The sequence below is a fragment of the Manis javanica genome, chromosome 2 (genome assembly GCF_040802235.1).
Source record: "Manis javanica isolate MJ-LG chromosome 2, MJ_LKY, whole genome shotgun sequence".
NCBI lineage: Eukaryota > Metazoa > Chordata > Mammalia > Pholidota > Manidae > Manis > Manis javanica.
In genome coordinates this window covers 95,680,436-95,707,997 of record NC_133157.1, presented here as the reverse complement: position 1 = coordinate 95,707,997, position 27,562 = coordinate 95,680,436, and the positions used below count along the sequence as shown (strand labels likewise).

The window sequence follows — 27,562 nt, the reverse complement described above, 5'->3', positions numbered from 1 at the left end:
TCCCTACTCCTGGAGCTGAGATTCTTCAGTCCTAGTGGGGCAATGAGGTGGCAGGATGCCCCCTGCAGCAGGTGTGGTCTTGGGCCAAGTGCAGCTTCTGTGGGTCGTGGTGAACAAGCATTTCCTGTCATGCAGCCACTCACTCACATACTGTCCATGGCTGCTTCCCTGCTGCAGTGGTGGAGATGAGGGGTTGTGCCAGAGCTGTAAGAGGAAGTTCGCTTCAGACCCCCCGAGGTAGAAGTGGCCCAAGGGGTCTTCTCCAATAGAACGTGTTCAGCTGCTTCCAGACATGAGAGTGGCAGAGGGCAGGTAGGAGGAGGGGAAGTGAGCAGAGGGGAACATTTTAGCTTGGGAAGGATGCCTCTTTTAAAAATTTGCCTCTGGCTCTTCAGGTAAAGGGGTTATCCTCCCAGAAACCCCACTGAGCTGACCTGCAGCCTGCCTCAAGGCTCTTTCTTCCTTTTATACGATGGGATCAAACTAGGAGGACCATGATTATTTTTACCAAGGTGATACAATGCACAAGAGGATTACTATTTTATGTTTTTAAAACTCATTTGCTATAGGAAAAGAAGGTGGACAACTCACTACCTCATCTGTTTAAACAGGGTCTGGGATGCCCTGGAGCCCTAAGGTCTGTGAGAGTGGGAAGGGGAGGCTCCAGGACTTGGGCTCAGTGCACTCAGAGACATACACCTGGGGTCACTGGCTGGCCTCGGTGGGTGTCTGAGCCAGCAAGAACCCCCAGGCTCCGCTGTCCCCTTCAGCAGAGGATGTGGTGCTTTTCTGTCATTTGCTAGATAGGTGGTTTCTATAACAACGGGCTGCACTTAAATAGATGCAGCTCATTTCTTTGTTCTGGAGGAGAGTGGCGTTTCAAAGACTGTTCTGCTTTGCTGATCACTTTCAAGACCGAGGAGACGTTCTGACTCACAACTTCACAGGGACTAAGTCATCGCCATGAGCTCTGAATATAAAAAAAAGCCCCTGAGCCCCAGCTCTGTCCTTCCAAATCAGATCCCTTGAGAGTGGAGCCCCACAGCATCGGCTTTAGGAAAGCAAGCTCCCTGGTGGCCAGGGTGCCCCCTGGTTTGGGGAGCAGTGACTTGGCACGGCTGCCGCATCCACCACGTCCAGGGGAATGCGTTTCTGTGCCCACCAAGAACACATCTGTGCGGGGATGAAATAACAGTGAGGGACTCCTGTTTTCATGGGTTGGCATTTAGGGATGTGGTGGGACCATTAGGGTTTAGATTTTACATGTATAAACTGCAGATCTTTCATTCATCCTTCCAAAATACAGTCAACAAATATTTAAATGTTTACTGACCATCCATTACATTGTAGACATTTTGCTAGTCTCTGTGGGTACCAACAAGTATAGAAAGAAACCCTGCCTTCAAGGAGTTCACAGTCTGGCCACTGTGTCCACTACACTGACCAGTGCCTGGTAGTGTGCAGGCTGGACGCTACTGAGGGCTGAGCTGGGGCTCCACTCTGAACTCCTGAAACTATCCTCGGGCTCTTCTGAGTCTACCGTCTATCTGATCATATGTGATGATACCCTTTAGAAAGAGTAAGACTGTCTTGGAACATGCCGGGACACACAGAGTCACACTAAGTGCATCTTCACCTCCTTTCTTATGTCGTGGCTGTCTCCTCAGAGTCAGGAATCCTGCTCCCACTTGGAAGCAATGCTGAAGGTGCAAGTCTCTCATTATGATCATGGTCAGGCTTTGAGACTTTCTTGAATGAAAGGATTCTGTAAAATACAGTTTATTTTTGGAAACTTGCCTAAGTAAACTCTCCTAAAAGGAAGTCACAGAGAACAAGGTGAAGGACTGCAGTGACACTGAATAAGAAGAATGGAGCAAGGCCATTGAACTGGGACTCGGGAGCCGTCAGTGACTTCATGGTGAGCAGTTCCTGCCCATGGCACAGACACAAGCCAGAACATGTGAGTGTGAGAGGGAGTTGGTGAAAGAGTAGAATTAAGCTGAGCTCAATGACTTGTTCAAGATAAATGGGGGCAGGTAACGGGGGAACTGTGGTCAGAAAAAAAACATGGCTAAAGAAACAAGGCCATTGAGCACAAAGAGTGGGGTTAGAGTAGGAGCTGGGGGACTTGCAGGGAGGCAGAGCAAACACCAGAGGCTAGTGCTTCTATCACTCAGGTGGGCAGGCCCTGAACATAACAGGGGAGGGCTGCATGGATGGCTCTGCTGTGGCCTTTTGGCAAAACAAGTCATGAGACCAGATCAGACTGAAAGGATTAGGAAAAAGACATTTGCTAGGAGGACTGAAAAGCCACATTGCACATAGGTGTGGGTGCAGGGAGGGGGATAATGAGAGCAGATTTTGCACATATCTACCACATTTTCCTTTTGCTTCTGTGAATAGGCAGAGCCCACCATACTGGAATGTAATTCACACTTCATTGCTTGCACAGAAATTCAATGCCTTCCTGAGGGTTGAGGTCTGGCCAGGCACCCACTGGGTGAATCAGTGATAACCCAGTTCTTACATTCCCACTGCTTGGTCTTAGGCCCGGAGAAGAGACTTCTTGGTCCTGATTACCTCAACATGCTCTGTCACCCTTTGAACTTAAAAGGCTTTTCGTAACAGCTTGCTACCCAAGGAGCCAGTTCTGGGAGGAATGTCTAATGCTCCCACAACAATACGGAAGAGGCAGTTGAGCCCCATGACTTCTGGGAATATCCAACTCAAAAATGTCATCTCAGCACAAAGCCCAGTCTTTTCAGATGGCCAACAGCACTACAGCTAATATAATTAAGAAATAAACTTCCTAGGTAATGGCCGTGGCCGCCCTTCCCTCTCCACTGCACCTTCCCTGTGCTGATGGGAACTACCTCTAGGATATCCTTCCAGTTGAACGGTGCTGGTGATGATTCCAGTCCTGTACCCAGTAACCCTCTTCCACAGGATGGTCCTGGAATATCAAATATACTGCATGCTCTCCACACGGCACCATTAACATTCCTCATGTGCCTTTTGTGAGAATTACAAGCTAATTACAGAATACATAATTAAGTGCTTCATCTTTCAAATGTGAGAGAAGCAACCAAGCGGTCCTCCCTTTGAGATTGATTTAACCACTAGTGATTAGTGACATGATTCATTCTGAAATGGGAGGGGTGTGCTCTGAAGCATTATAGATGGTTGGAACCACAGGACACGTTTGATTGATTTTTTCCCTGTAAAAATAGAGTTGATTGGAAACCCCTTTCTTCTCACCCTTTGTGAATCATTGTTTAGTTCTCATTGGACTTGTGGAGCATAACCTCTTCTCACTGGCTGAGGTCAAAGTAGTGGGTCTACTAGGCATAAGACAGCTGTAATGTTCCTGCAGCATCTTACAGTCAGTGAAGCTCATCTGTGCTCACCTCCCATTCAGCCCGACAAGCCTGTGATGGGGTCTCTGGTCTCTGTTTTGCAGCTGAGAGTCCTGGGGCTCAGTGGGGTCACTCAGAGTCATGTCTCTGACTCAGCAGTGACTGGGGCCCCTGGCCGGCGTCAGTGCGGTCCCAGCATCCCAGGCACTGCCTCCTGTAATATAAAGGAAGGGTGGGCAGTCAGAGGCCAGCATGAATGTGTGTCCCGAGAATTCTCTTGTGCTTCATGCAGCTGGATGCTTCTCTTCATGAGATCTGGTGGGGGTGGAGTTATGAAAACACAAAGTAAACAGGCTGACTCATCCGCTTAAGGAAATAGATGCAATACTGTGTGGATGTTGAGATTTGATTATGGGGTTGGGCTTTGTTATGATTTTCCTTAAAATGGCTTAGGAAGTGTGGAGTAAGCCTCCATAGACATGAGGATGCCATATGTATAAGGAAAAACTCTGTTACATCTCTACTAACAACACTTCCAATACCAAATGTGTGGGTTCTTCCCATACCAGCCAATTATCTGACACCAGCTGGGTATCCTACCATTCAAGTCAGTTCTGACACCATCTTTCTGGAGGGGGTATCAGGTTCTGCAAGTTATGTCCCATGAGACTGTCTCCCTGCACCAGATGCCCATCACAGTGCCAGTTGTTTCCTGGGATTCTGACTACTTACCTATAAATCAGTGTTCCCAGGACCCCCTAAGTTTCTCATAGAACTTAGAGAAACACTTGTGTTTACTAGTTTATTGCATAGTAAGGGATATAATAAAGGATAAAGATTACCAGCCAGATGAAGAGACACCCAGGGCAAGGTTTGCAGGGTCCTGAGCTCAGGAGCGTCTGTCCTGAGGAGTTGGGGTGTCCCACCCCTTGACATGTGAATGTGCTCTCCAGCCCAGAAACTCTCCCAACTCCATACTTCAGGGAGTTTAATGGAGGCTTCATCATGGAGGCATGATTATTAACTCCATTTCTAGCCCCTCTCCACTCTCTGGAAAATGGGATGTAAGGCTGAAATTTCTAAGCTTCTGGTCATGCCTTGGCCTTCCTCATGACCAGCCCCTACCCAGGAGCCCACCAAAAGTCACCACATCAGGACCCAAGGTGTGCCTATCTCCACAAATCCTCAGGACTTCAGGTCAAAACTAACTATTATCAGGAACCAATATAGGGGGCAGAGACCAATATATGCATATTTGCTATGTATGTGTATCTAAGAATCCATATCTTAATATTTCACAACATATCAGCCCTGTGCATGGTCACCCTCTACCCACTCCTTGCCCAGTCCTCACCTCTTATTACCTTGTCTAATTTTGTCTCCATTAGATTGTATCCCACATTTAAATCCCTAACCAGAAAGTGCATGTATGTCTAATATATGAGTCAACTGACATTCCCTCTTTCCTGGGTCTGGACAATGAGGTCTAGGAGATTTTTGTTTAATTTTTCAGAATCAGCCAGTCATCTCTTTACAGTATCTTTACAGGAGATGTTCTGGGCCCCCCCACAGATCTACCATCCAACTGGAGGCACACGCATTTCTTTGCCTAAGGGTTTCCTCTGCCCACTGGAGTCCACTTTAGCATCCCCTGGGCAAGCTAGAAGGGCTGGGGGTTAGCATCTACTGAGTGAATTCCTGATGGGAGAGAGGCATAAGCACTCCAGTCCCCTCACCCCTCCACCATGGCACGTGGTCTGCAGAGTTTTCCAAGGACACTGGGCTCCAGGCACCTGCTGGGTAATGTACTCTTTGCATGCTGCCTTCCTTGTTCCTTGTCCTTTTTGTCTTGTCCCCCACGTCCCCATTGGTGTTTCTTTCAACTCCCACATAACCTCTTGCATCCATCTCTACTTGCAGCAGATTTGGGGTCTGCTGCTGAGGGAATCCAAACTAAGACACCTCTGTGCTCAGAGCAACTTCCCTCTGCCAAGTAACAAGTGCTTGCCCAGCGCCAGTTCACTGCCAGGCATCATGTGTGGAAAGCAGGGTTGCCCAGGTGAGTTCTCCAAACGCACTCTGGTTAAAGGATGAGAAATCCTGTATGGTACACCTCCTGTATAATACATCAGTGTTTTAAGGGTTCTGGAAATTCCAGCAATAAAGAAATAGCCTAACTTTGTTTATTTTAGTATTTCCTAAACATTTTGGGTAAACAATTCATTTTCCTTCCACAGCAGAAATTATATCTCAGTGTAATGTAATGGGGAATGCTTACCTAGACTAACCCTAAAAGATTTGGCCTAACATTCTTTCTGAAAAAGCTATCACAGCACAAAAGAAACTCCTTATTTTACTGATTTTAGTATATCAGCTTCTCCTCTAAGATGGGGAACAAGACAGGGATGCCAACTCTCCCGACTGTTATTCAACACAGTACTGGAGGTCCTAGCCATGACAATCAGACAAAACAAAGAAATAAAAGGCATCCAGATTGGTAAAGAAGTCGTCAAATGGTCACTATTTGTAGATGACATGATATTGTACATAAAAACCCTAAAGACTCCACTACAAAACTACTGGAACTAATATCTCAATTCAGCAAAGTTGCAGGATATGAAATTAATGCACAGAAATATGTTGTTTTCCTATACACTAATGATAAACTAGCAGAAAGAGAAATCAGGAAAACAATTCCATTCACAATTGCATCAAAAAGAATAAAATACTTAGGCATAAACCTTACCAAGGAAGTAAAAGACCTATACCCTGAAAACTATGAGATACTCTTAAGAGAAATTAAAGAGGACACTAACAAATGGAAACTCATCCCATGCTCTTGGCTAGGAAGAATTAATATTGTCATAATGGCCATCCTGCCCAAAGCAATATACAGATTTGATGCAATCCCTATCAAACTACCAACAACATTCTTCAATGAACTAGAACAAATAGTTCAAAAATTCATATGGAACCACCAAAAACTCCAAATAGCCAAAGCAATCCTGAGAAGGAAGAATAAAGTGTGTGTGGGGGGATCTCGCTCCCCAACTTCAAGCTCTACTACAGTGCTGGGATTTCTTGAGGGAAGTTCTCAATCCAAGGGATGGGATAGAGGAAAAGAGACAAACCTGAATTTTCCTACTTGCTCTAGAGACCTATATCTTATGTAGCAGTTTCTTCTTCATTCTTTGGCATTTTCTGTGGCTCAAACCCTGAATTATAGCAAGTTTCAAAGAGACTCTTAAAAGATTGGATGATATTCATCTGAGCTGAAAGAACACTAGGGTTTTGACTTGGGAATCAGGTCAAACTTTGAAGTGATTTTTTTTCCTGCCTTTGAAGTGATTATGATGGTAAGGACCCAGGAAAGATCGATTTCCAAATTGAGAGCCATATTTATTGACACTGAAGTACCCTTAAATTGATAGATGTGCTTTTTTCAGTTCTGAAGCAGTCTGTTCCTCACACTATGTGCTTGTGTCATTCAGTTTGTAAAGTGAGATCACTCAGCCCCAAGACTTGACAGAAGAAGAAGAGTGGGAGAAGCAGAATAGTAACACCGTGGGAAGGGAAAGAACGTTGCAAGACCTGGAAGAAATAGCTAGACTTGTAAGCAAAAAGCTGGGAAGAGCCCTCTGATAGGTTTTCTTCCTCAGCTTGTCTCTCATCAGTCATCAGGTAAGCTAGTCTCCTCTTTTTTACATGCAAAGAATAGTCAAAAGACATGGTAAAATAGGTGTTGAGGGCACAGTTTCTTTGGTAATATTTAATATTGGGAAGACCTGCATGTGGGCATGTATATCCTGGTGAGTTGGTGTAGATACATATGTGGAAATCAAACCACAGGTCCTTTACCTGACAATATGCAGTGAGGCAGTTACTGCAGGGAAATAGCACCAGGTGAAAGGGAGAACAATCAGCTGAATAAAGATGGGTGGTAGCAGGGAGCTCCACACCAATGCTCTGATTCTTTCTCTCAACAGGAAAGGAAAAATGAGACTCCGGTCCACAGTATAAGAGAACTTCAGAAAAAGGTGGGATGGGGCTCTAGTTTTCCCCAGGTTCCCCGCAGCAGCTCCAGTTGTCAAAGGGACAAGGGAGGGAAAATGATCATAGAGGATCCCACATGTCAGCAAAGCTTGTGCTGGGGGTGGGTTCTACCCCTGCCCCACTCTCCTGAGGCTGAGCCTAGTACCTGAATGCCATGGACTTCCCCTGCAAGCATGAGGTGAAGGGAGTGGGTGTGACATTTGGGCTATTTTGTGATCCCATGGGTTTTTTCATTCTATCACAAGAAAATGGAATCCACTGACACTTTGTCGGGAGGTTAAAGGTTAATTTTATTTTCCAGAGAGACTTTTTAAAATACTTAAATCCCAAGGGCTTCCCCTTTCCTTATCCAGGATTTCACTCCACCTCAACTCCTGCTCAAAATACAGTGGGTTTCCTATGATCACCCTACTTTCTGACCCACGCTTTCAGCCCTCTGTAGCCTGGAATGGCATAGGGTTCAGGGAAGTACTCCTGCTTGTGCAGACTCTAGCTTTGGTGGCCAAGACTAGTGAGAAGAAGATGGAGGTAGAATAAAGATGTTTCCAAGGGCACCAAGTATCCATTAAGGGACAATCTCCTGGAAGCTTTATCAAGGCCATGTTATTGGCTCTACACACCAAACAGTGTGTTTGTCTTCCAGAATATTTTATTTGAAGTATTTTTATTTGAAATATGTATTTATTTAAAATCATACTTACAAGGAAATCGCAAAAGGCAACCAAGTGTGAACAAGGCCATCTAAAGGGAGTACCAGAAGAGTCAAAGGTAAATGAAAAAGCAATCTTGAGTGGGTTTGGGTTACATGACCATGAAGCAAGCTTTTAAGTGGAAACAACTATCAAAACTGGGATAAATTCTTTGTAGCTTTAGCCCATGTCAGACTTAGGCCTAGGCTACTGAGTACTGAATTCTTTTCTGCCCTTGGTAAGGAATTTCACTCTGAAGCCATACCTTTTGTTTCTCTTCCTTCAGGAAGAGCAGAGCACAACTGCACAATGCATATATAACACTGAAGTCCCTGGTTTATATCCTGGTCCCAGCACTTAGTGAGGTATACGAAGTTGGGCAATTTAATTAGCCCCTTACAGCCTCAGTTTGAAAACTGAATGAAGTTGTACATTTTTAAAATACTCTTTCCTTTTTTTTGAAGAGTAAAACCTTGAAACGTCACATATTTAATGTGATTATTTAAAAGTCTAGGTTAGGCAAATATATGGATTCACAGAGAGCAGAGCTAGGATTTGTCAATCTACTGTGTGCTAGGTAATTTACACACTCTATCACTGACTCCCATCCAGAAAAGGATTAATTCAATTTATCACTCAAATATTCAGTGACCTCTACCTGCTGAGTGCATCACACATTGCTTAGCATTTCTCTCATTGTGTTCCAAAGATAAAAACCTGGGCACAACCACAATGCATCTGCTCAAAGACGCAAAAAGGTGGACTTACTTTTTTATTCAGAAAACAGGTACAATTCTTACTTGATACTTTCTGTAGAATTCCATCTTGCCCTTGCCTTATTTCTCTTTAGCTTCTTAAGCTCACACTTAAGCCCATACTGCATCTGTGGAGCCCCTGCAGAGATGGACACACTGAAAATAGAAATAGAAAGTGAAAAATAGAGAATTACTTCCCTATTTCCTGTCAGTCAAATTAGTACTGATAGCCACAAAAACAAAACAAAACAGGAGGTCCAAAGCCACCAAAACAGCTTGCTTGGCCATGCCTGTCCAGGAAATATATCTGGAAAGGAAGAAATGTGGAGCCTGCATGTGCTTCAGGATAAACTTGGGGCTCAGGTTAGAAAGGCTTATGAAGCCCCTTGACTAGCCTTGCCATATAACTGCATTTGCTTCCTTCTGCTCAAAAAAAGTTTTCTTGACAGTAGCCCACTAGAGCCCATGCAAGGCTTTAAGTCTGGTGATGCTGTCACCTCAGCTGAGCTGAAAGACTATAGGTAGTTCCAGGTATTGTCAGAACAGTGGCGATTATTTTCCGGGAAGCTATTAGCCCACTTCCAAAGAACTCTAAAGCATTACTGACCCTTTAAATTACTCCCATTTGCCTACATGTGTTGGAGAATACTCAAGTGATTTCTCTAATTCTATGAAATACATAGCATCTCTTGCTTCTGTTGTTCTTACATTCTGGCAATCAGCTCATCAGTTTAATGGCATGCCTGCTGCGCCTCTTTGTGTCTCAGACCACCGTCCTGAAAATACAGCCCTTAGCACATTTGGCTCTCTGGCCCTGGATATAATTGACTGAAGAGGAAAGGAACTGTTAGAAGTCTTCAGATGTGAAACAATGGTACCTAGATCAAAGTGGGAACAGTAGAGCTAAAAGTGGAAGGAAGGAAAAACACAGGCTTGTCTGCTCTAACTAGGGAATATACCCCGAGCACATATATTCTTCCGTTACTATTACCCTTCTACAAGCCACCAGAAGCCCTTGCCTGGATGCCAAATTAGCCTCTTAGTTTTCCTGCTTCTGCTCTTACCCTTAATCTACTTTTCACACATAGAAAAGACTTATTCTTTAAAAACACAAATCAGATTATGTCATTACTACTTTGAGTTCACACCTGGCTTCTCACTGCAATTAAAATAAAGAACCAAACTCTAGAAGCTACAAGGCCTTATATAATCTCATCCATGTCAACCTTTCCCCACCTCATCTCCTCCTTACCAGGTGTTTCCCCTTGCTCCAGCCACATAACTTCCACATACACACTAAATATGTGCTCTTTCACAGTCTTGGCTCTTGCTGCAACCCTGCATGGGACATATTTCTTCCAGATCTCCATTTGGCTAATATTTACCATTTAGACTTCAATCCAGTATCATTTCATCAGACAGGACTTCACCTATGATAGCTCTCATGCCATCACTATCACTACATTTCTGTTTGTATTTCTTTCATAGCATTTATCATTATCATGTTGACATATCTGTTAATGTCCCCAACTAGAATGTCAGCTCTGTGAGGCAGAGACTCTGCCTGTCAATCCTGTTCACCACTGTATCCTTTCTACTCTCATGGCCCTCTGCCCATCAGTCCAACATAGTGACCAATATAGAATAGGCTTTCATCAAACAAGGAAGGAAAAGAAGTAAGAAGGAATACGGGAAGCAAAAAAGGAGTGAGCAGTAAGTATATAAAAGGAAAAGGAAGAGTGAAGTTTTCCAAGATTGATGTTTTTCCTAAGAGAAATAGCTAACAAGGAAGGAAGCTAAGAATTGTAGTTTAAGCGTGAGTGGAGCCCTGATGAATGCTAAGGACTTGGGAGTGTAGAAGGGTAGGTTCACCAGAAGGATGCTGCATGGTTTGACTCTCCTCCACTAAAAAGACACCTGATATCATGCCTGATGCAAGTCAACCATCTGTAAGATAACCTTTGAGACAGTATTTCAGAATGGAATCCTGCTCGCACCTTGAGTTACCCATCTCCTTCCCTTTCTATAGGTTAAGTTACAACAGTTGGAAGCTTCCTGTGCTGACCAAGAGAAGGAACTGGCCAAGGTGATGGGAGTAATTTCAGTATTACTTCTCCCAGAGGAAGAAAAAGTTGATGTTCAGTTAGACAATACAATACATTCTGCAAATGATTAAGTTATATATAATCAGGTTCCAGATCCAGAACCATTATGGGGTTGAGGAGGGGATGAAGGAAAGGAAGATAAGTGCAGTCTCCTAGGTTTCCTTCTCTTCAATAATTTTTACAGGATATGTTCCATATCTGTATCTTCAACAAATTAGTATCTATTCTTCTCCCAACTGTCCCAAAATAAAATTCCCCCCAACATACAGCTTATCTAGCCTCAGAAAAGAAATGAGTTCATATATACAGCAAAAACATATTTAGAACAAGCAGAAAACTACATTTAGGCTCTGGGATTTAGGAGGAAATAAGTATACTCCGATTCTTAGAGAAATTTTCTGAAAGAAATTTAAGACTGAATTATGGTTTCCCAGGTAATGGAAGACTATGCATTTGTGGCCCAGCTCTGCAAAGATCAGGTCATCTGCATTAAAGTAGTTTCTTGGTAATACAACACAAAAGGGTTTGTAAGGTACAGGATAATATGAAACCAGGCTTTTCAAAGAACACTTTCTAGAACAATATTAACTCTTCAAAGTGGCATTACAAAGGGACTTTGGGTCCCTGACAACCCATCACCAATATCATTATGTTACAGCCCTGGTCTCCTGACATCTGTACTCTTAAATTCATAAAGAGCACTTTTCCTTTCATGATGCCAATTACCCAGGGACCTGCCTGGGAAGGTAGGAAGTGTAGCAAGTGATCAGGAGTGGTGGTGGGTGTGGGGGCTGGAAAAGGAGACCAAACATTCATGTTACCATGTAATAATACATGCTTCTTGCGATTAGAAAAAGTGTAAGGCTTCTAATTAGTAACTGTGGTTTCTTTTATTTCTCTTGGAAGAAGTACCAGGAAACTTCAAAGAGAATTGAAGAAGAAGTAGAGACTCGGCTCCTTGAGAGAGAAGTGTGAGTTTTGGCAAAAAAAGGAACTCTTTGGTTTTAGTGGTAACTCCATCTCAGCCTGGATCAGAGCAAACATTCCTCTTACCAATTCCTACTTGGGATTGAGTGAGCCCCAACACCACATCTCTCTCCCTTCTGTTAGTGATTGTTTGAATCCCACTAAACCACACCAACTTTAAAATGCAGGTCCTTCTTCCATCTTTCTTAAAAAACCACAGAAACACATCTCCCTTCATGCTTTTATCACATTTTTAATTATTCAGGTTTATATTAAGGGCAGAAACATCTGATTTTAAAAGGGCTGGTGGTCAGGCACTCTGATGAGTAGGACATTCCTACTTTCACAGAAAAGCCCTTTAAACTAATACCACCCTCATTTCCCCCAAAACATAGAGACTCATCCATATAAGATAGGCATGAAACTAACCTCTAGACACATGAAGGCTGTCATATTACAAAACCAAACTGTACACTATATTAACTACTAAACTATGACCATTAAAGGTTAGAAACAGTAAGACAAAAGCCCCTCCTTTAGGAGTTTGTCTAAAATTGAATTGGTAAGAAAACAAAGTAAAAAATCTCACTCCCATTTCTTGGTCTCTTTTTAGAAGTTAAATCTTAACTTAGTCAAGAAGGACTTACATTTATTAAATATTTTAGAATCTTGGGATCAAGGTAAAGAGACTCAAACTTCATACCACCTCTAAATAGCCCTGGTATGCACTGTGGCCTGGGAGGGCCACAAGGTACCAGGATTTGGAATTCTGAAGGATACCTTCAAGTTTCCTGAGAGCCTTCTTGAACATTAAGTATGGCTTCACTGCTAAGCTAAGTTTCTAGAACAGAGCTGCCCAATAAAACTTTGTGCCATCCAATATGTAGCCACTGACCACCTACTGAGTACCTGAAACACGGTTAGTATGACCGAGGAACTGATTTTTTTTATTTTAATTAATTTTAATGTTCATATCTACATGCAGTCACTGGCTTCCATAGTGGACAGCACAGCTTTAGAGTATAAAACTTTTAAAATAATCATTATGTAGTATGAATATTTGAGTGTACTTTATTCAATCCCTATCTTGGTTCATTTCCACATAGATCAAATGTCTTGAGCATGAACTCTGCAAGAAAAGAATACAACAGCCAAAATAATAAGGTGAGCATTCCACCCTGTGTCCTCTCAGTGCCACTGCCTGTCAGAGTTTCCAAAACACTATAAGCCATGAAACATACATAAATCTTCCCATGTACATTTTACAAGAACAGTACTAGATATAATTTCAAAGCATTCCAACCTGAAACAAAGAAGACAACTGTCTTCCCTCTCTTACAGCCATGTAAATGACATGTCCTCATAGAAACTAGTGTAAGACCTAAGAAGGTTCAGAATGCAAATAAGGAACATTAACTGAGGGTATGCTCTACAGAGAAGAGGCTAATATATGACACATACACCACACCGCCCACCTCCTGCAATTACAGAACTCTTTCCAGATGATCCCACCATGGTCCCAAATCTTTCAAAACACATAGCACCAGGGTTATCTGTCACTATCTGATCAGAGTTGCCCCATGAGTTAACATAAGAAGTCATCATGGAGGCAGAGCCAAGATGGCAGCATGAGTAGGACAGTGGAATCTCCTCCCAAAAACATATATATTTTTGAAAATACAACATATAGAACTATCCCTAAAAGAGAGACCAGAAGACACAGGACAACAGGCAGACTACATCCACACCTGCGAGAACCCAGGGCCTGGTGAAAGGGGTAAGATACAAGCTGAAGCCCAGTGGGACCCGAGGCCCTTCACCCCAGCTCCCGGCAGGAGGAGAGGAGTCGCAGCGGGGAGGGAGAGGGAGCCCAGGACTGCTAAACACCCAGCCCGAGCCATCCACACCAGAGCACAGACACACAGTGCATGCGTGGGGTGCTGGAAACAAGGGAAGCAGGACACTAATACCTGTGAGCGGGCCCCGCAGCTGACGCCTCTGGGATAAAGCAAAGTGAGTGCTTTTTGAAAGTCTTTAAGGGACTCGGACCCCACAACTGGATGGAAGCATCCCGGGTCACAGTCCAGTAGCTGGAAATTCCAGGGAACTCCGGGCACACTAACCCCCTGGGCAACAGCTCTGAGAACCCTCAAGGAGGTAAACAGCCAAACAGCCCCCTGTCCATTACCCATCTGGGGCACCGCCATAGCAGAGAAGCAGCCTGAGGCTGGCCACGCCCACAGCAAGGGAGCTTCCTCCATACCTGCCGGGCAAGATACAGAGATGCAGTTTACACGCTATTGCCCAACACAAGCCATTAGGGGTCGCAGTTGTCCCAGTCAAGGAAGGCCAGGGGCAAGTGGAAAAAGTCTTGGCTCTCCCAGCTGATAGACATGTCAAAAGCATACCACTGTACCTATCAACATGAAAAGGCAAAAAAATTTGATCCAGACAAGACTAACCCAGACATCTTCGACTTCTTCTACATCTTCCCCAGAGAAGGAACCTGGGGAGATAGATTTAACCAATCTTCCTGAAAAATAATTCAAAACAAAAGTCATAACCATGCTGATGGACTTGCATAGAAATATGCAAGAACTAAGGAAGGAGAATACAAAAATAAAACAAGCTCTGGAAGGACATCAAAACAGAATGGACGAGATGCAAGAGACCATTAATGGACTAGAAAACAAAGAACAGGAACGCAGAGAAGCTGATGCAGAGAGAGATAAAAGGATCTCCAAGAATGAAAGAATATTAAGAGAACTGTGTGACCAATCGAAACAGAAAATATCTGCATTATAGGGGTACCAGAAGAAGAGAGAGAAAAAAGGATAGAAAGTGTCTTTGAAGAAATAATTGCTGAAAACTTCCCCAAACTAGGGGAGGAAATGGCCTCTCAGACCACAGAAGTACACAGAACTCCCATGACAAGGGATCCAAGGAGGGCAACACCAAGACTCATAATAATTAAAATGGCAAAGATCAAAGACAAGGACAGAGGATTAAAGGCAGCCAGAGTGAAAAAAAAAGGTCACCTACAAAGGAAAACACATCAGGCTATCATCAGACTTCTCAACAGAAACCTTACAGGCCAGAAGAGACTGGCATGATATACTTAATGCAATGAAACAGAAGGGCCTCGAACCAAGGATACTGTATCCAGCACGATTATCATTTAAATATGAAGGAGGGATTAAACAAATCCCAGACAAGCAAAAGATGAGGGAATTTCCCTCCCACAAACCACCTCTACAGGGCATCTTACAGGACTGCTCTAGATGGGAGCACTCCTAAAAAGAGCACAGGATAAAACACCCAACATATGAATAAGGGAGGAGGAGGAATAAGAAGGGAGAGAAATAAAGAATCATCAGACCATGTTTATAATAACTCAACAAGCGAGTTAAGTTAGACAGTAAGATAGGAAAGAAGCTAACCTTGAATGTTTGGTAACCACAAACATAAGCCTGCAATGGCAATAAGTACATACCTTTCAATAATCACCCTAAATGTAAATGGACTGAATGCATCAATCAAAAGACACAAAGTAATAGAATGGATAAAAAAGAAGACCCATCCATATGCTACTTACAAGAGACTCACCTCAAACCCAAAGACATGCATAGACTTAACGTCAAGGGATGGAAAAAGATATTTCATGCAAACAACAGAGAGAAAAAAGTACGTGTTGCAATACTAGTATCAGAGAAAATAGACTTCAAAACAAAGAAAGTAACAAAAGATAAAAAAGGACATTACATAATGATAAAGGGCTCAGGCCAACAAGAGGATATAACCATTGTAAATATATATGCACCCAATACAGGACCACCAATGTATCTGAAACAAATACTAACAGAATTAAAGGACGAAATAGAATGCAATGCATTCATTTTGGGAGACGTCAAAACACCACTCACTCCAAAGGACAGATCCACCAGACAGAAAATAAGTAAGGACACAGAGGCACTGAAAAACACACTAGAACAGATGGACCTAATAGACATCTACAGAACTCTACATCCAAAAGCAACAGGATACACATTCTTCTCAAGTGCACATGGAACATTCTCCAGAATAGACCACATACTAGGACACAAAAAGAACCTCAGTAAATTCCAAAAGACTGAAATTCTACCAACCAACTTTTCAGACCACAAAGGCATAAAACTAGAAATAAATTGTACAAAGAAAGTAAAAAGTCTTACAAACACATGGAGGCTTAACAACATGCTCCTAAATAATCAATGTATCAAAGACCAAATTAACATGTAGATCCAGCAATATATGGAAACAAACGACAACAACAACACAAAGCCCTAACTACTGTGGGATACAGCAAAAGCAGTCTTTATAGGAAAGTATATAGCAATCTAGGCATATGTAAAGAAGGAATAACAATCCCAAATGAATGGTCTAATGTCACAATTATCGAAACTGGAAAAAGAAGAACAAATGAGGCCTAAGGTCAGCAGAAGGAGGGACATAATAAAGATCAGAGAAGAAATAAATAAAATTGAGAATAAAACAATAGCAAAAATCAATGAAACAAAGAGGTGCTTCTTTGAGAAAGTAAACAAAATAGACAAGCCGCTAGTCAGACTTATTAAGAGGAAAAGAGAGTCAACACACATCAACAGAATTAGAAAACAGAAAATCAAAATCACGACAGACCCCACAGAAATACAAAGAATAATTAGAGAGTACTATGAAAACCTATATGCTAACAAGTTGGGAGATGTAGGAGAAATGGACAACTTCCTAGAAAAATAAAACCTTCCAAGACTGACCCAGAAAGAAACAGAAAATCTAAACAGACCAATTACCAGCAACGAAATTGAATCATTAATCAAAAAACAACCAAGGAACAAAACCCCCGGCCAGATGGATTTACCTCAGAATTTTATCAGACATACAAAGAAGACATTATACGCATTCTCCTTAAAGTTTTCCAAAAAATAGAAGAGGAGGGATTACTCCCAAACTCATTCTATGAAGCCAACATCACCCTAGTAACAAAACCAGGCAAAGACCCCACCAAAAAAGAAAACTACAGACCAATATCCCTGATGAACGTAGATGCAAAAATACTCAACAAAATATTAGCAAACGGAATTCAAACATACATCAAAAGGATCATACAACATGACCAAGTGGGATTCATCCCTGGGATGCAAGGATGGTACAACATTCCAAAATCCATCAACATCATTTACCACATCAACAAAAAAGAAAGACAAAAACCACATGATCATCTCCATAGATGCTGAAAAAGCATTCAACAAAATTCAACATCCCTTCATGATAAAAGTTCTCAACATAATGGGCATAGAGGGCAAGTACCTCAACATAATAAAGGCCATTTATGACAAACCCACAGCCAACATCATACTGAACAGAGAGAAGCTGAAAGCATTTCCTCTAAGATCAGGAACAAGACAGGGATGCCCACACTGCCCACTGTTATTCAACATAGTACTGGAGGTCCTAGACATGGCAATTAGACAAAACAAAGAAATACAAGGAATCCAGATTGGTAAAGAAGAAGTTAAACTCACTATTTGCAGATGACATGACATTGTACATAAAAAACCATAAAGACTCCACTCCAAAACTACTAGAGCTAATATCGGAGTTCAGCAAAGTTACAGGATACAAAATTAACACACAGAAATCTGTGGCTTTCCTATACACTAATAATAAACTAATAGAGAAATCAGGAAGACAATTCCATTCACAATAGCATCAAAAAGAATAAAATACATAGGAATAAACCTAACCAAGGAAGTGAAAGACCTATACCCTGAAAACTATAAGACACTCTAAGAGAAATTAAAGAGGTCACTAACAAATGGAAAATCATCCCATGCTCCTGGCTAGGAAGAATTAATATCGTCAAAATGGCCATCCTGCCCAAAGCAATATACAGATTCGATGCAATCCCCATCAAATTACCAACAGAATTCTTCAATGAACTGGAATAAATAGTTCAAAAATTCATATGGAAACACCAAAGACCCCGAATAGCTAAAGCAATCTTGAGAAGGAAGAATAAAGTGGGGGGAGGGGGGGATCTCACTCCCCAACTTCAAGCTCCACTACAAAGCCACAGTAATCAAGACAATTTGATACTGGCCCAGGAACAGAGCCACAGACCAATGGAACAGAATAGAGACTCCAAACGTTAACCCAAACATACATGGTCAACTAATATTCGATAAAGAGGCCATGGACATACAATGGGGAAATGACAGTCTCTTCAACAGATGGTGCTGGCAAAACTGGACAGCTACATGTAAGAGAATGAAACTGGATCACTGCCTAACCCCATACACAAAAGTAAATTTGAAATGGATCAAAGACTTGAATGTAAGTCATGAAACCATAAAACTCTTAGAAAAAATATAGGCAAAAAATCTCTTAGACATAAAAATGAGTGACCTCTTCTTGAACATATCTCCCTGGGCAAGGGAAACAAAAGAAAAAATGAACAAATGGGACTACATCAAGCTGAAAAGCTTCTGTACAACAAAGGACACCATCAATAGAACAAAAATGTATCCTACAGTATGGGAGAATATATTCATAAATGACAGATCCAACAAAGGGTTGACATCCAAAATATATAAAGAGCTCACACACCTCAACAAACAGAAAGCAAATAATCCAATTATAAAATGGGCATAGGAGGGGGCGGAGCCAGGATGGAGGCGTGAGTAGAGCAGTGGAAATCTCCTCCCAAAAACACATAGAGCTATGAAAATATAACAAAGAAAAATCTTCCTAAAATAGAGACCACAGGACACAGGACAACATCCAGACCACATCCACACCTGCAAGAACCCAGCGCCTTGCGAAGGGGGTAAGATACAAGCCTCGGCCCGGCGGGACCCGAGCGCCCCTCCCCCCGGCTCCCGGCGGGTGGAAAGAAACCGGAGCGTTTTTTTTTTTTGGCGAGCGCTTTTTGGAAGCCTTAAAGGGACGGGCCCCCGTTGCTGGGGAGGCAGGGTGGCGGGACCGGTGAGCGGGTGCCTGGGACCGGCGCCTGAGGACAAAGAATATCCCGCGTTTCTCCCTGCGGGACCGGCGGGCAGGTGCCTGAGACCGGTGCCTGAGGACGGAGGAAATCGCGCGTTTTTCCCCTTTTCTTTTTCTCTTTTTGGCGAGCGCTTTTTGGAAGGCTTAAAGGGACAGGGACCCCAGTGCTAGGGAGGCAGGGTGGCGGGACTGGTGAGCGGGTGCCTGGGACCGGCGCCTGAGGACAAAGAATATCCCACGTTTTTCCCTGCAGGACCGGTAGGCGGGTGCCTGAGACCGGCACTTGAGGACAGAGGAAATCGCGCGTTTTTCCTCTTTTTTTTTCTCTTTTCTGCGAGTGCTTTTTGGGAGCCTAAAAGGGACAGGGACCCTGGTGCTAGGGAGGCAGGGCGGCGGGACTGGTGAGCGGGTGCCTGGGACCAGTGCCTGAGGACGAAGAATATCGAGCGTTCCTTCCCTGCGGGACCGGTGGGTGGGTGCATTTTGGAAGCCTTGAAAGGACAGGGACCCTGGTGCTAGGAAGACAGGGCAGCAGGACCAGTGAGCGGGTGCCTGAGACCGGCACCTAAGGGCAGAAAAAAAGAAAAAAAAAATCGCTTGTTTTTTCCTTTTCTTTTTTTTTCTTTCTTTCTGTTCCCTCTCTCATTGTTGCTGTTGTTGTTTTGGTTTGGAGAGTGCTTTTTGGAAGTCTTAAAGGGGCAGGACAGGTCACTTAGACCAGAGGCAGGGAATCTGGGGATCTCTGGGCACCCTAACCCCCTGGGCAGCAGGGGGCACAGAGACCCCTTACGGAGATAAATAGCCTCCTGGCCGCTCCCCCTCCAAACGGGGCTCCACCATTTTGGAGGAACAGCCCCAGCCAGACCAAGCCCACAGCAACAGCGGAGATAAACCCCAAAGCAACTGGGCAGGAAGCAGAAGCCCTGTCTGCGCACAGCTGCCCAGAACAAGCAACTAGAGGTCGCTATTCTCCCAGGAAAAGGCTACAAACCAACAAGAAGGGAAGCTCTTCCAGCAGTCACTTGTACCAGCTCTGCAAACTATCTCTATCACCATGAAAAGGCAAAACTACAGGCAGACAAAGATCACAGAGACAACACCTGAGAAGGAGACAGACCTAACCAGTCCTCCTGAAAAAGAATTCAAAATAAAAATCATGAACATGCTGACAGAGATGCAGAGAAAAATGCAAGAGCAATGGGATGAGATGCAGAGAAAAATGCAAGAGCAGTGGGATGAAGTCCGGAAGGAGATCACAGATGTCAGGAAAGAGATCACAGAGGTGAAACAATCCCTGGAAGGATTTATAAGCAGAATGGATAAGATGCAAGAGGCCATTGAAGGAATAGAAGCCAGAGAACAGGAACGTATAGAAGCTGACATAGAGAGAGATAAAAGGATCTCCAGGAATGAAACAACACTAAGAGAAATATGTGACCAATACAAAAGGAATAACATTCGTATTATAGGGATACCAGAAGAGGAAGAAAGAGGAAAAGGGATAGAAAGTGTCTTTGAAGAAATAATTGCTGAAAACTTCCACAAACTGGGGGAGGAAATAATCGAACAGATCATGGAAGTACACAGAACCTCCAACAGAAAGGATCCAAGGAGGACAACACCAAGACACATAGTAATTAAAATGGCAAGGATCAAGGACAAGGAAAGAGTTTTAAAGGCAGCTAGAGAGAAAAAGGTCACCTATAAAGGAAAACCAATCAGGCTAACATCAGACTTCTCAACAGAAACCCTACAGGCCAGAAGAGAATGGCATGATATACTTAATGCAATGAAACAGAAGGGCCTTGAACCAAGGATACTGTATCCAGCATGACTATCATTTAAATATGATGGTGGGATTAAACAATTCCCAGACAAGCAAAAGCTGAGGGAATTTGCTTCCCACAAACCACCTCTACAGGGCATCCTACAGGGACTGCTCTAGATGGGAGCACCCCTAAAAAGAGCACAGAACAAAACACACAACATATGAAGAATGGAGGAGGAGGAATAAGAAGGGAGAGAAGAAAGGAATCTCCAGACAGTGTATATAACAGCTCAATAAGCGAGCTAAGTTAGGCAGTAAGATACTAAAGAAGCTAACCTTGAACCTTTGGTAACCACGAATCTAAAGCCTGCAATGGCAATAAGTACATATCTCTCAATAGTCACCCTAAATGTAAATGGACTTAATGCACCAATAAAAAGTCATAGAGTAATAGAATGAATAAAAAAGCAAGACCCATCTATATGCTGCTTACAAGAAACTCACCTTAAACCCAAAGATAAGCATAGACTAAAAGTCAAGGGATGGAAAAACATATTTCAGGCAAACAACAGTGAGAAGAAAGCAGGGGTTGCAGTACTAATATCAGACAAAATAGACTTCAAAACAAAGAAAGTAACAAGAGATAAAGAAGGCCACTACATAATGATAAAGGGCTCAGTCCAACAAGAGGATATAACCATTCTAAATATATATGCACCCAATACAGGAGCACCAGCATATGTGAAACAAATACTAACAGAACTAAAGAGGGAAATAGACTGCAATGCATTCATTGTAGGAGACTTCAACACACCACTCACCCCAAAGGATAGATCCACCGGGCAGAAAATAAGTAAAGACACACAGGCACTGAACAACACACTAGAACAGATGGACCTAATAGACATCTATAGAACTCTACATCCAAAAGCAACAGGATATACATTCTTCTCAAGTGCACATGCAACATTCTCCAGAAGAGACCACATACTAGCTCACAAAAAGAGCTTCAGTAAATTCCAAAATATTGAAATTCTACCAACCAATTTTTCAGACCACAAAGGTATGAAAGTAGAAATAAATTCTACAAAGAAAACAAAAAGGCTCACAAACACATGGAGGCTTAACAACATGCTACTAAATAATCAATGAATCAATGAACAAATCAAAATAGAGATCAAGGAATATATAGAACCAAATGACAACAACAACACTAAGCCCCAACTTCTGTGGGATGCAGCGAAAGCAGTCTTAAGAGGAAAGTATATAGCAATCCAGGCACACTTGAAGAAGGAAGAACAATCCCAAATGAATAGTCTAACATCACAATTATTAAAACTGGAAAAAGAAGAACAAAGGAGGCCTAAAGTCAGCAGAAGGAGGGACATAATTAAGATCAGAGAAGAAATAACCAAAATTGAGAAGAATAAAACAATAGCAAAAATCAACGAAACCAAGAGCTGGTTCTTTGAGAAAATAAACAAAATAGATAAGCCTCTAGCCCAACTTATTAAGAGAAAAAGAGAGTCAACACAAATCAACATAATCAGAAATGAGAATGGAAAAATCACGACAGACTCCACAGAAATACAAAGAATTATTAAAGACTACTATGAAAACCTATATGCCAACAAGCTGGAAAACCTACAAGAAATGGACAACGTCCTAGAAAAATACAACCTCCCAAGACTGACCAAGGAAGAAACACAAAAGTTAAACAAACCAATTACAAGCAAAGAAATTGAAACAGTAATCAAAAAACTACCCAAGAACAAAACCCCGGGGCCGGACGGATTTACCTCGGAATTTTATCAGACACACAGAGAAGACATAATACCCATTCTCCTTAAAGTGTTCCACAAAATAGAAGAAGAGGGAATACTCCCAAACTCATTCTATGAGGCCAACATCACCCTAATACCAAAACCAGGCAAAGACCCCACCAAAAAAGAAAATTACAGACCAATATCCCTGATGAATGTATATGCAAAAATACTCAATAAAATATTAGCAAACAGAATTCAACAGTATATCAAAAGGATCATACACCATGACCAAGTGGGGTTCATCCCAGGGATGCAAGGATGGTACAACATTCGAAAATCCATCAACATCATCCACCACATCAACAAAAACAAAGACAAAAACCACATGATCATCTCCATAGATGCTGAAAAAGCATTTGACAAAATTCAACATCCATTCATGATAAAAACTCTCAGCAAAATGGGAATAGAGGGCAAGTACCTCAACATAATAAAGGCCATATATGATAAACCCACAGCCAGCATTATACTGAACAGCGAGAAGCTGAAAGCATTTCCACTGGGATCTGGAACCAGACAGGGATGCCAACTCTCCCCACTGTTATTTAACATAGTACTGGAGGTCCTAGCCACGGCAATCAGACAAAACAAAGAAATACAAGGAATCCAGATTGGTAAAGAAGAAGTTAAACTGTCACTATTTGCAGATGTTATGATACTGTACATAAAAAACCCTAAAGACTCCACTCCAAAACTACTAGAACTGATATCGGAATACAGCAAAGTTGCAGGATACAAAATTAACACACAGAAATCTGTAGCTTTCCTATACACTAACAACGAATCAATAGAAAGAGAAATCAGGAAAACAATTCCATTCACCATTGCATCAAAAAGAATAAAATACCTAGGAATAAACCTAACCAAAGAAGTGAAAGATTTATACTCTGAAAACTACAAGTCACTCTTAAGAGAAATTAAAGGGGACACTAATAAATGGAAACTCATCCCATGCTCCTGGCTAGGAAGAATTAATATCGTCAAAATGGCCATCCTGCCCAAAGCAATATACAGATTTGATGCAATCCCTCTCAAATTACCAGCAACATTCTTCAATGAATTGGAACAAATAATTCAAAAATTCATATGGAAACACCAAAGACCCCAAATAGCCAAAGCAATCCTGAAAAAGAAGAATAAAGTAGGGGGGATCTGACTCGCCAACTTCAAGCTCTACTACAAAGCCATAGTAATCAAGACAATTTGGTACTGGCACAAGAACAGAGCCACAGACCAGTGGAACAGATTAGAGACCCCAGAAATTAACCCAAACATATATGGTCAATTAATATTTGATAAAGGATCCATGGACATACAATGGCAAAATGACAGTCTCTTCAACAGATGGTGCTGGCAAAACTGGACAGCTACATGTAGGAGAATGAAACTGGACCATTGTCTAACCCCATATACAAAGGTAAACTCAAAATGGATCAAAGACCTGAATGTAAGTCATGAAACCATTAAACTCTTGGGAAAAAACATAGGCAAAAACCTCTTAGACATAAACATGAGTGATCTCTTCTTGAACATATCTCCCCGGGCAAGGAAAACAACAGCAAAAATGAGCAAGTGGGACTACATTAAGCTGAAAAGCTTCTGTACAGCGAAAGACACCATCAATAGAACAAAAAGGAACCCTACAGTATGGGAGAATATATTTGAAAATGACAGATCCGATAAAGGCTTGACGTCCAGAATATATAAAGAGCTCACACGCCTCAACAAACAAAAAACAAATAACCCAATTAAAAAATGGGCAGAGGAACTGAACAGACAGTTCTCCAATAAAGAAATACAGATGGCCAAGAGACACATGAAAAGATGCTCCACATCGCTAATTATCAGAGAAATGCAAATTAAAACTACAATGAGGTATCACCTCACACCAGTAAGGACAGCTGCCATCCAAAAGACAAACAACAACAAATGTTGGCAAGGCTGTGGAGAAAGGGGAACCCTCCTACACTGCTGGTGGGAATGTAAATTAGTTCAACCATTGTGGAAAGCAGTATGGAGGTGCATCAAAATGCTCAAAACAGACCTACCATTTGACCCAGGAATTCCACTCCTAGGAATTTACCCTAAGAACGCAGCAATCAAGTTTGAGAAAGACAGATGCACTCCTATGTTTATCGCAGCACTATTTACAATAGCCAAGAATTGGAAGCAACCTAAATGTCCATCGGTAGATGAATGGATAAAGAAGATGTGGTACATATACACAATGGAATACTACTCAGCCATAAGAAGTGGAAAAATCCAACCATTTGCAGCAACATGGATGGAGCTGGAGAGTATTATGCTCAGTGAAATAAGCCAAGCGGAGAAAGAGAAATACCAAATGATTTCACTCATCTGAGGAGTATAGGAACAAAGGAAAAACTGGAGGAACAAAACAGCAGCAGAATTACAGAACCCAAATATGGACTAACAGGTACCAAAGGGAAAGGAGCTGGGGAGGATGGGTGGGCAGGGAGGGATAAGGGGGGGGAATAAGAAGGGGGGTATTAAGATTAGCATGCATGGGGGGAGGGAGAAAGGGGAGGGTGGGCTGCACAACACAAAGAGGACAAGTAGTGACTCTACAACATTTTGCTAAACTGAGCGACAGTAACCGTAATGTGGTTGTTAGGGGTGACCTGATATAGGGGAGAGCATAGTAAACATAGTATTCTTCATGTAAGTGTAGATTAAAAATTAAAAAAAAAGAAAGAAAGAAAGAAAGAAAGAAAGAAAGAAAAGGGGGATTACTCCTTAACAGGATAAAACTATTGGTAAATCAAAGATCAACGCATGCTTTAAATATCCTTAATGTTGATCACTTAAAGGGTGTCAGATGATCAGCTATGGAGGTACTCTTTTCTGATAATATTCCTTTCTCTTAATTAAAAAAAAAAAAAAAAGCACTTACTGTGTGCTGACCTCCAATGAGTTCTGCACAGTGGTATAGAGGGCAGGTCAAAGTGTGGGCAAAGGGTCTGTTTGTTTCTATGCAGAAGATCAAGGCCTAGCTTGGATACCCAGAAAATGAACTAAGATACGATATGAGGAGGAGCTTCCGGCATCAGCACTCTCTGGAGGACTTGTGCCGGGGATGATCATCAAAAAGCCTCCACAGGGATCCGGACGATGCTGCAGTTGTGGCTGCATCCAGCCCACCGTCTCCTGGACTTGCCATAGGAATGAGGAGGGAGATGTCTAGGCTGGCATGTGCATACAGTGAGACAACGAATTTGACCGTATCTGTACTGTTGGAACTCAACCAGGAGTTGGGAGGGGTGCAAGTTGTAGCACTCCAAACTCTCATGACTATAGACTATCTATGGTTAAAAGAACATATGGGATGTGAACAGATCCCAGAAATGGGCTGCTTTAATTTGTCTGATGGTTCAAGTACAGTTGGACAATATCCATCATATCATAGATAAATTTTCACAAATGCCTAGGGTGCCTAAATGGTTTTCTTGGCTTCACTGGAGATGGATGGTAATTATAGATTTGCTTTGTTTATGCCACCGTGTTCCTATTATGTTAATATGTGTGTGCAAATTAGTTAGTAGTTTAAAACCCATACATACTTAAGGTACTATACAAGAAGATATGTCAAAGAAATAATCAATCCTCCCATGTTTCCTTCATATGCTACATCTATAGCTTTTCTTCTTCCTTCCTAATTACAACCCTTAAATAGAATTCGTGCCTCATATCAAATTTACCGAGTATCATAATTCCTCCAGGTGGTAAAGATACCTCGAGACAAGTGCTGGACATAGAAGCCACAAGGCATAAATCTGCAAAGAAGTAAAAAGCTAACCTTTGCAAACAATATGGCTTCTCTCTCACTTACCAACTTTACATTTCCCTGTATGGCCCCGGAAGATGACTGGTTAGCCAGAGACGGGTAAGATTCCTCAAGGGAGGAACAACCTAAGACAGGCACAGTCGCAGGGGGGCCATCAGGTGAGAATTTGGGGATCAACAGAGGTGAGGCTCAGAACCTCACCCCCCCTGCTTTGAGAGAAATCTTCTGCATCCGTGGATGTCTTGCTGCCCTTGTCTAGCCTGGATTAATACTTAGTCCATAGGCACACACCTGATCATCTGATCATCTACATTTGCCCTCTTACAGCACTAAACTATGTTTTCTACCTTTATCTTGCATCTACCTACCACTTCAGCATTTTATTAAAAATAAAAATAATAATAATAATAGGAGAAATGTGGGATCAACATAGAAATCAAGTACAAAAATCAAATGAATATTCATATTTGACCTGATTGTTTATAGGTCATATTGCATGATCAAAACCGAAAGTTTCTGTGATGAATGCCCTTGTACTGTTCACCATGTAAGAATTTATTCACTATGTAAGAATTCGTTCACCATGTAAGAACTTGTTCGTTATGCTTCAGAAGATTGGAGACTGACGAGAATTAGGCTTGAGATGGATTAATGATTGTACATTGAGTGTTGACCCCCCTATACTGAATTTTATTGTTGTTAACAACCATTTGATCAATAAATATGAGAGATGCCCTCTCAGAAAAAAAAAATGGGCATAGGAGCTGAATAGACAGTTCTCTAAAGAAGAAATTCAGATGGCCAACAGACACATGAAAAGATGCTCCACATCGCTTGTCATTAGAGAAATGCAAATTAAAACCACAATGCAAATATCACCTCACACCAGTAAGGATGGCTACCATCCAAAAGACAAACAACAGCAAATGTTGGCGAGGTTGTGGAGAAAGGGGAACCCTCCTACACTGCTGGTGGGAATGTAAATTAGTTTAACCATTGTGGAAAGCAGTATGGAGGTTCCTCAAAATGCTCAAAATAGAAATACCATTTGACCCAGGAATTCTACTTCTAGGAATTTACCCTAAGAATGCAGCACTCCAGTTTGAAAAAGACAGATGCACCCCTACGTTTATCGCTGCACTATTTACAATAGCCAAGAAATGGAAGCAACCTAAGTGTCCATCAGTAGATGAATGGA

The 27,562-nt window shown here is 42.1% G+C and overlaps 1 long non-coding RNA gene across 17 annotated transcripts in view; it reads right to left on the bottom strand.

The window, feature by feature from the left end:
• Positions 1 to 1,311: 1,311 nt before the first annotated feature.
• LOC108410232 (uncharacterized) overlaps positions 1,312 to 27,562 on the bottom strand; it is a 95,119-nt gene continuing 68,868 nt past the window's right edge. For 16 of the 17 annotated variants that reach the window (XR_012127901.1, XR_012127906.1, XR_012127900.1 and 13 more), the window contains 2 exons: positions 8,867 to 9,009; positions 1,312 to 3,570 (listed from right to left, as the gene is read on the bottom strand). This is a non-coding gene — a long non-coding RNA (uncharacterized lncRNA). The remainder of the gene's footprint in view (positions 3,571 to 8,866; positions 9,010 to 27,562) is intronic. The other variant, XR_012127908.1, reaches the window with a different exon arrangement.